Source organism: Cornus florida, unplaced genomic scaffold (genome assembly GCF_030987335.1).
Source record: "Cornus florida cultivar Cherokee Brave unplaced genomic scaffold, ASM3098733v1 CherokeeBrave_3.0.0_Hap2_Chr06, whole genome shotgun sequence".
NCBI lineage: Eukaryota > Viridiplantae > Streptophyta > Magnoliopsida > Cornales > Cornaceae > Cornus > Cornus florida.
The window spans coordinates 95,108,230-95,117,741 of NW_026775576.1; the positions used below are offsets into that span (position 1 = coordinate 95,108,230).

General features: G+C 37.2%; 1 long non-coding RNA gene across 2 annotated transcripts; it reads right to left on the reverse strand.

Moving 5' to 3' along the window:
- Positions 1-6,541: 6,541 nt before the first annotated feature.
- On the reverse strand, positions 6,542-9,147 carry LOC132313042 (uncharacterized). Of its 2 annotated transcripts, none has more exons than XR_009483370.1 (5): positions 8,917-9,147; positions 8,527-8,602; positions 7,333-7,495; positions 6,944-7,245; positions 6,542-6,846 (listed from the first exon to the last, which is right to left on the reverse strand). It is a non-coding gene; the product is annotated as an uncharacterized LOC132313042 (long non-coding RNA). The 2 variants fall into 2 exon arrangements; XR_009483369.1 differs by having other exon boundaries at positions 7,366-7,495; positions 8,917-9,146.
- Between the last annotated feature and the right edge of the window lie 365 nt (positions 9,148-9,512).

Consider the following 9,512-nt stretch of genomic DNA (forward strand, 5'->3'; position numbering starts at 1 on the left):
ACCGACTCCGCCCTGTGTACTCCGTTTAATTACAGGGTAAGGGCAAAGGCAGGGCGGGTTATGCCACTTTTATTATTTAGTAAAAAAAAAAAAAAAACAAAACAAAACTAGTCCAATGTGCTCAAATTGGGCTGATAAATAAGTCGGGTCAACTTTTAAATTACTGAGTAAACATTAAAATATTAATTGAAACTTCCAGTTCCAACAAATAAACAAGGGTTTTAAAAATATTAAATACATATATAAAAAAATTTAAAGGTACAGATATATAATAAGGGCGAGGTGTGATACCCCTCGGATCCGAGACACGGGTTGATCAGGCCCAGGCCCAAACCCGAGGGAATATCAAACAATTAATATTTTATAATGAACACGGAATACAAAATAAATTAAGAAATGAACTTAAAGCTGGAAGGAACTAAAAATAGAATCCACAAAATATTATAATTATTAAAATCCATCAAACCCAAACTCCAAAACTCCATCAGTTTACAACTTGGGAATCCATCTCTAGTGGACCCCTATTAAACATCCAAACGGAAAATAGAACAAATGTAATAAACGTCCAGAAATAAAACTATAGAGAGAGCCCTACATCGTCGGAAGAGTGAATAGAGACCTCTGCTCAGCACGAACACGTCTAAGCCTGGAACTGTCGTGTACCTGAAAAATAGAAGTGGGTCAGGCCCACGCGCAAGTTCTATACTACTACAATCCAAATAGAGGCCCGATACGCATGTACATCCTAAACAATTCAACAATAGCTAATAGTCCGTAAATATATATATAGTCACACTAAAGGACTCTCACTGGACTACAGGCCGGTCTCAACCTGAATAGAGGTAACATGCTAAAACGCACACGAAGTGGGCATATGTACCTATACCTAAACAGGGTACACCTCCAACCATCGTAGCCAGCTACACATCCCGATGCATATACGCTCCCTAGCCATCGGTCCTGAGGCTCAAGCTCATATCGAGGCACCATAACAGTACATATATAAAATCCATCCAAAATCCCTGGTATTGCCGCTCAACAAGTAGTTGCCATGACAATACAAATCCACGGGACTTAACTTTTAGTTAATCCCATCCTTATTCCAAGTAGGTGAGTAATGGTATTGATTTAAAAACCAAACCCATCCTTAGTATGCCACCGTCCCATACCGGTGCCTACTTTCCAATCATCCAATAGTCAATAATACCAACAAATCAAGTATATATCAACTAAATTCCAACATTCAATGTCAGCAGTGATAAAATAAGTATTGATAAACAGGGTCACAACAACAACATATACATGCCCAATTTAAGTTGTTCCCTTTAGTCTGATATAAAGACAGAATTAATTAAAACTTCCATTTAACACCTTACAAATGACATACAGATATGTAGGGTATGCATCACAAAATCCTAACCTCCACAGTTGATACTAACTGTGATAATGTAAGCATCAAAACAATATTCACAGTATGTATGTAGACATGCTCAACTTATAGTGTTTCACAAAACCGATCTAGTGTTAAACTCAAATCCTCCTAGTATTTAAGTTCCAACAGTTGCTATTACAGAAGTTAAGATAGCTATCATCTAGACCTATCCTTCCAATAATTTATACTAGCAGTGGTAAGGAAAAACGTGAACCACAGAACCACAATGCATCCACAAACATGCTTAGTCTAGGTTGAATAAGCATACAACACTACTGTAACTACCAGTTTCATAGCAAAACAGATATCATTTTAGTTTAGTTTAATCTTCATTAATCCTGGAATCATTTAAGAGTGCAAAGAGTATGAAGCCTAAGGGAAAGAGTAAGAATAGAATCCTGCCTCAGAAACTTTTGTTCAAAGTTTCAACGTCGTCTTCTTAAAAAATCCCGGCAAGTTCCAAAACCCGGTGACTGTTCACGGGTACGAAACACTATTCCCGAACTCAAAATCTGATCTCCACCGTTCAGATTGTGCAACACTGAGTCATGAACCTATCCTCCAAATTTCAACTCAATCAGACCACGGATGAAGCAAAATCGGATGTTTGATGAAATCTGAGCAGAATGGAAAAAAAACCTGTGCGACCCAGTTACTGTTCACGAGTACGAATCACTGTTCCCGAGGTCAAACTCTGATCTTCACCGTTCAGATTGTGCGTCACTGAGTCATGAACCTCTCCTCCAAATTTCAGCTCGATCGGATCACGGACAAAGCGGGATCGGATGTTTGATGAAATCTGGGCAGAATGGAAAAAACATGTGCGACCCGGTTACTGTTCATGTGTACGAATCACTGTTCCCGAGGTCAAACTCTGATCTCCACCGTTCAGATTGTGCGTCACTGAGTCGTGAACCTCTCCTCCAAAATTCAGCTCGATCGGATCACGGACGAAGCGGGATCGGAGCTTTGATCAAACCTTGGCAGAATGTGAAAAACTGCGTTTTTCCTTCTCCACTTCCACAAAACGTGTGCTTTGTTTAAAAAAACCCTACACAAACGTCTACCTTATACTTATAGAGTTTTCCTAAACCCTAGGTTCATTTAAGTCCAACTCACAATCCTAACCGGCCCATCCAATTAACGTAGAAACCTACGACGGCTATAATACAAAACCCTAATTTATACTGTAATTAAAACCCTAGTTTGATGTATTTACCTAATTACCCTATTCACCATTAAATACTTAACAAATAATCTAATTGAACAAAATAATAATTAGTAAACCCAATTAAACCAAATAAGACACACATAAAATAAGACACACATAGAATAATTAAACCAATTACACTTAAACCATTAATGCCAATTAAATAATTAAAACACTAACAAGTAATTCCAATCAAATAACTAAACCAATTATACTTAAACCATTAATGCTAATTAAATAATTAAAATACTAACAAGTAATTCCAATCAAATAACTATAAATAAATTAAATCATCACAAAAGAAAACAATTAAGCACCTAAAAAAAAATGACACATAATCAAATAAAATGCACTTAAATAATAAATTAAATAACATTAAATACCAGGAATATTCTTTTTAAAATTAGGGGTATTACATTTGTGATGACCCTGTGGGCGGGTGTGCCGTGGGCGGGTGCGAGAGACACTGTCAGGCTACCACACTGGCGAGCTACGGGTGCACAGTCCCACATCGCCTGGGTAGAGGAAAGGTGAAGTGCTTATATGTAAGTGTGTCACCTCCAATTAATATGAGGCCTTTTGGGGTGAAGCCCAAGAGCAAAAACCGTGTGGGCTCAGGCCCAAAGCGGACAATATCTTACTATGTGGTGGAGTGGGTCAAACCTGTTTCGAGTTTTCAATTATTTTATCATACCCACTCCAAACTCATTTAGAAAGTTACCAAATCCACCCCATTATGATTGGGACAAGGCAAAAACCCATTGGCTCTGGGGAAATTGCATAGCATTGGGCAAGGAAAAATGGGAAAGAATTGTTTTGAAATGAAATGGGAAAGAATTGTTTTGAAATGAAAAAGGGGCTTTGGGAAAAGTTTTGATAAGGGATTTTGTGAAAATCCGGACACCATCAGACATATGTAATCTCGTCTTACGTGTATCAAGCAATTATCGAAAAAATTACTTAAGTAACTCTAATAAGTTATGAGGTGAGAATCTGCTGAGGATTTCATTGCGGGTTCAATGTTACCCACGTGTCACAATAAAAAAACCGGATTAAAATAATAATAAAAAAATCCCACAGGCATCGTAAATATAGCAATTATTTTGAAATTTAAAAAGTCTGCCATTTTATTGTTTCTCAGATATACACACATGCAGATTGATGAAATTGTCAAGCAGTTGAAGCAACAAAAAAATCTGAAGCGACAATGTAGACGAAATCTATGTGAATTCTTTGTTTGTTCATAAAATATTGGGTTACGTGCAAAAAAAACTCCCCTCTATTATCAATATAATGCAAAATAGTCCCTATGTAGTGTAAAATACCCATATATTATTGATTTTAATAACCCCTGGAGACTTAAAATGATGATAATACCCTCATTTCAGTGGAATAAATTAATAAGTATAAATGGAGTTAACTGCAAAAAAAACTCCATATGTTATAGATAGAGTATAGTGCAAAAAAGTCTCTGTGTGGTATAAAACCCCTTTATATTATCAATTTGGTGCAAATACCCCCTAATCGCATAAAAAACTATAATACCCTCAGTAAAATAAAATAATATTAAAAAAAACAATGCAAGGTGAAATTACTCTTTTAGACCATTCCCGAACTCTCTCTACCTCGGTTGCCTCTTCCACCCCTGCAAAATCCTAATTTTCTTCACCACCACCACATCCTCCTCCACCCCCTTCCATCAAAACCCGAATTTCCCAATCCAACACAATCAAGGTCAATTCCTCCATCTTCTTCTTCACCAAGGTCAGAGAACTCGACCCCAAGCTCCACCGACACCATCCACCGACACAGTCATAGTCGATCGCACCTCCACCTCCCCCACTTCCCCTCTACCGACACCATCATCATCACCTCCACCGACACCGACGCTGAGTCGCTAACATTGAGAAAAACCCCTAGCCATTCTTCACCGAGGTCAGAGAACTCGAACCCAAGCTACATCTCCCCCACTTCCCCTACGCCGACACCATCATTATCGAGCACAATTCTATCATCTTTCCAGCCATTCATTCTGCCACTACTGGTTTATCGCCGCTGTCACTGGTTCATTCCACTGTAGCTGGTTCCGTTACCACGGGTACACTCCATCATCGCCGTATAAACCTGCCAACTATGATTCAGTGCATCACACTCATCATCATCTTGGGTGCTGTTCAACCCACTACCACTGTTTCACCGTCTTCCTCGCCAAGAAAGAAAGACAAAAGCTTCATCGACGGCAGAACTATCTTCGCTCACAGTTATGTTCACGGCCATTGAACAATATCGAGCATAACAGACCACCATAACCAAGCTCGTCGCCGTTCAAACCATCGGACAGTTTCCTTGGCTATACAAACCCAGTTTTGCCGGTAAGCTCTTTCATCGCCGTTGTTGTCGACATCCTTGCTCAATATCACAATCCATTGTCAATCCATTATCACGGTAGACCCAGTTCCGCCGTCCCTACGCTGTCGTGGAGCTTGCCGCCATCACCACCGCTTCAAACCATAGTCTGTAGCTACAAGTCCGATCTTTGTTCGTCACTGGTCACTCTTTCATCGTCGTTCAGTCACGCTGCCAACATTCTTGTTCGCTGCCGCTATTCTATCCCTCCACCATTGCCAGTGGGTTCTTCATTGTTCTCGGACTCTTGTCGTTCTCGTCGTGCGTGAACCTCACGGTTGCATTTTTTTATTATTATATTGGGTTTAGGGGTGGTGGTGACGGCTTTGGGTGTGGAGGTGGTGGTGGTGGCGGCTTTGGGTGTGGGAGTGGTGGTGGCTTTGGGTGCCGGAGAGCTGTGCAGTGTGTCTGTGGCGGCAGTGATGTGGCTACCGGGAGTCCACTAAAAAAGGGCATAATAGGAAGAGAAGGGTAAATTAGGGTTTTAAAATTTATTTTATGTCAATTTTGACCAAAAAGTGGTCAAAGGGACTTATTTGCATAGTTTTTTAATTTTATGGATTGAAATGCACATTTTAAAAAAGTAAGGACTATTTGTCGACAAAACCTATAAGTCATTACTTGATCATTTTTTTCAAACTTAACGAGATTATATAACGAAAATAAAAGATAGGGATATTATTTATCCAAAATTAAAACATTAATGTTGTTTTTCTCACTTTTATATATATATATATATATATATATATATATATATATATATGGATTAAGGTATTTAGTTAGAGGTAGTAGTGATATGTATATATGGATACAAAAATTATAGTAATAGTGGGTATATATACTTAGGGGTAAGTGCAGAAAACACCCCTCAAGTATACTCTGTGTAACACTTTTACCCCCTATTTGAAAAGGTGTGCAATAAACACCCCTAATCTTTTAAAATTGTACAACATTACTCCTCTGTGCAATAAACACCCCTAAATTATTATTGTAATACCTATTTTACCCTTTTAGTCTTCCGAAAATACCCAAGAGGGAAAATATGCTACTAATCTCATATTATAAGGGTGTTATGTGCACATTACCTTATATATTATTTTTTTTAATAACTTTTTTCACTATATATTACTTCCCTCTTGCATTTCTTAGCACTATATCTCTCTATATTTCTCCTTTTTACATGGAATCTTCATCCTCAAAAACCCATCTCTCTATTGTTAAGTTAGAAGTCCTTTGAAGATTTGAAATTCGGGTAGAATGTTTTATCGTTGTGCAAGAATGTGTTTTGGTTCGTTTAACCTGTATTATATAGTGATGTGAATCTATTATTTGAGTTCCCAGAGGAAATCTATTTATGTAATATTGCATTCAACTTTAATGCTTCAGCCATATGAATGAATATATGAATGAAGAATTTTTTTTAAACATTCAACTATAGTAATGCATTCAACTAACCTGTCATTTATCAAACCATTCAATAAGTGCAAACCCAATTTCACATTCAACAAATGTACCACTTTCAGTAAAATAAAAACCCAATAATACAAGTGAATACCTTACTGACAAGCAATCAAGCATTCATTAAACATTACATCTAAAGCATCTAATGCACCTTCAAAAAGTAAAGCCGTGATACATCAACCATCATCCTAAACAAAACCCAATACCGGTTTCTGCAACTTTAAGTCATCATACACCAATTATGTTGCTGAGATACCAAATTCCATCAATAGTCTTGGGTGGCTTGTGATAGGAGAGTAGGCATGTCAACAATTTGAGATTGGCTAACATTAAAAACCTATTAATACAATTTTGAACAAATAATTAGGTCATATCAAAGGCACAAATAAGTATTATTTAATGAAGATAGGTTGTTAAAACAAGCGCACCCATACCTCACTAGTTGTGTCCGGAACATCTACAAAGTTGGAAGTCCCATTGTCTAATGCACCCCTTCCTTGTGTTGTCACTCCAATGCTACCACTGCCCCTACCTTTCCCTTGCCTAGTCCATGTAGCTCTTCCTCTCCCAGTTCCTCTAACAGTCCTATCACCTCTTCCTTGTGCTGTCCGTGCTGCTCTCCCTATCCCAAGCCCTTGTATGGCTGCAACTCTTCCTCAACAGTCCTTGTAGGTCTCACTCTCACAGTTTCTGCAACTGTCTCGTTTACATTACCTCTACCATTCCCATCACCTCCCTGATTCTCAACATCATGAATGTCACCATTAGAAATATGCAATATTCCAAGTTATCAAACGCTTGTTACACGTGTAGAAAATCTTACTGTGTGCAGTCAAATGAAGGCTTTTCAGTATACCTTGAACTTCAAAATATGACATTGTATTAGGGTCCACATTATCAAACAGCTGCAAGTCCCGTCCAACATACTTGTTACACTTGTTGAAATTACCCGAATGATGCAGATGAATTAAATGACTTGTCTCCATCTATAAAAAAAATCACATGATCCATAAAAAAAAATCTAATGATCCAGAAGAAAAAAAATTAATAATCACGTGATCCAGAAAAAAAATAATAATCCTTGGACAAAACTGGTTAGCTTCTAGGGAAACCTATCTTGCTAGTTATAACCCTTTTTTTTTTCCTTGCTAGTTAGAACTTAAATATGTGCAACCAAGGAGTACCACCAAATGATTCCCTACATTTAAAAAGTGTCTAGAGTGTAGATAAAAAGTTCTCACTTTTCAACTTAAGGTCCACCATACCATTAACAACAACCGGACACATTATGTATAGGCACAACATTGTAGTGTTAGCCATACACTGGAAATATATTCAGATGGTACTTTCTATATGATTAAATCAACAATTAATGGAGGAACAATGTTCCACCCAAAAAAACCATCACCACAGGAAACAATTGCTATCTAAAAAGGAGCAATTTCTACACAACAAGACAACTACATTGACAACACAAGATTCCACATTGTGGGCACCCAATCAATTAAGGCAACAACGTATCTTAAAATCTCGTAACCTTAAATTAAGCAATATGATAGTTTAATGAGGAAATCAAATATCTAATCGCATGGCAGTTTAAAGTACGACTAGACACTAAGACATATGTTCTATCAATTATGCATCCTGGTGAATACATTTTTAAGGTCCATCAAGCCATATGATCCAGAAAAAAAATAATAATCACATGATCCAGAAGAAAATTAATAATCACATGATCCATAAAAAAAAAATAAAAAAAAATCTAATGATCTAGAAGAAAAAATAATAATAATAATAATCATATGATCCAGGAAAAATAATAATAATAATAATCCCATGATCCAGAAAAGAAAAAAAAAAAAATCTAATGACCCAGAAGAAAAAAATTAATCACATGATCCAAACAAAAAAAAAAAAAAACACATGATCCATAAAAAATATCTAGAGAAGCTGTGAAGAAGAGGAGATGGAAAAAATAGCCCTAAATCGCCGGAGAAGAAGATGAGAGAGAACATACCAGAGAGAAATTGGATTGCCGCTGAAAGTCTGGAATCGCAGTCGCACACCAGAGAAAGAGAGCCCTAAATCGTCGACTGAAATGTTCACAATGAGAAATAAAGAAACATCAAAAACAGAATTAAAAGGTAAATATGAGTATAACGACGAAGATGATTCGCTCAAGGAAAGAAAAGGCAGAAAAGAAAAAATCCGTAATTGAGAAAAGAAAAAGGAAAGAAAAACCCTAATTGATTTGGGGAATAAAGAAACAAAAGAAAAACCCTAATTGATTTGGGGAACAAAGAAAGAAAAGAAAAACCCTAATGGAGAGAGAAAAAATTCCCTAATTGAGAGACAGAAAAACCCTAAAACAAAATATAAAGATAAATAAGGGTTAGAGAGAACTTACAGTTACGCAAAAGAACACGAACTGATCTTACTTTCTGAATCGATAAGAACGCGAGGTGATGAAGGCAGATGATGGACGATGAGCTAGGGTTTCTAGTCTCTTTCTCTCAAGAACGCTAGGTGATGGAGGCAGATGATGGACGATGGTGGCTAGGGTTTCTGGTCTCTTTTCTCTCAAGAACGCGAGGCAACGGAGGTAGACGATGACGATGGGTTACGGTTTTTGAAATGATGGAATGTGGTGTAGTGTAAATGGGTGTGCAAAACGACCACGTTTGTTGGTTGTTCTTTTTGGTTTTTTTACAAAAAAAATTGTATTTTTATATATTTTATAAATGAACTGAGCTCGAGCTGAGCCCGAGCAGTTCATGAACGGCTCGGCGAACCGAGCTCGAGCCTAATTATGAGGCTTGATTCATAAATGAGCCGAGGCTGAACATCAGTAGACTCGACTCATTTGTTCATGAATCGTTTACGAACTGAGCTCGATAATGCGTTTGCGTACATACTCGTTTATAATATATATATATATATATATATACATACACAAACCCAATTATAATATATACAAAAGTTGGGGTCAGATTGTAATTGTAT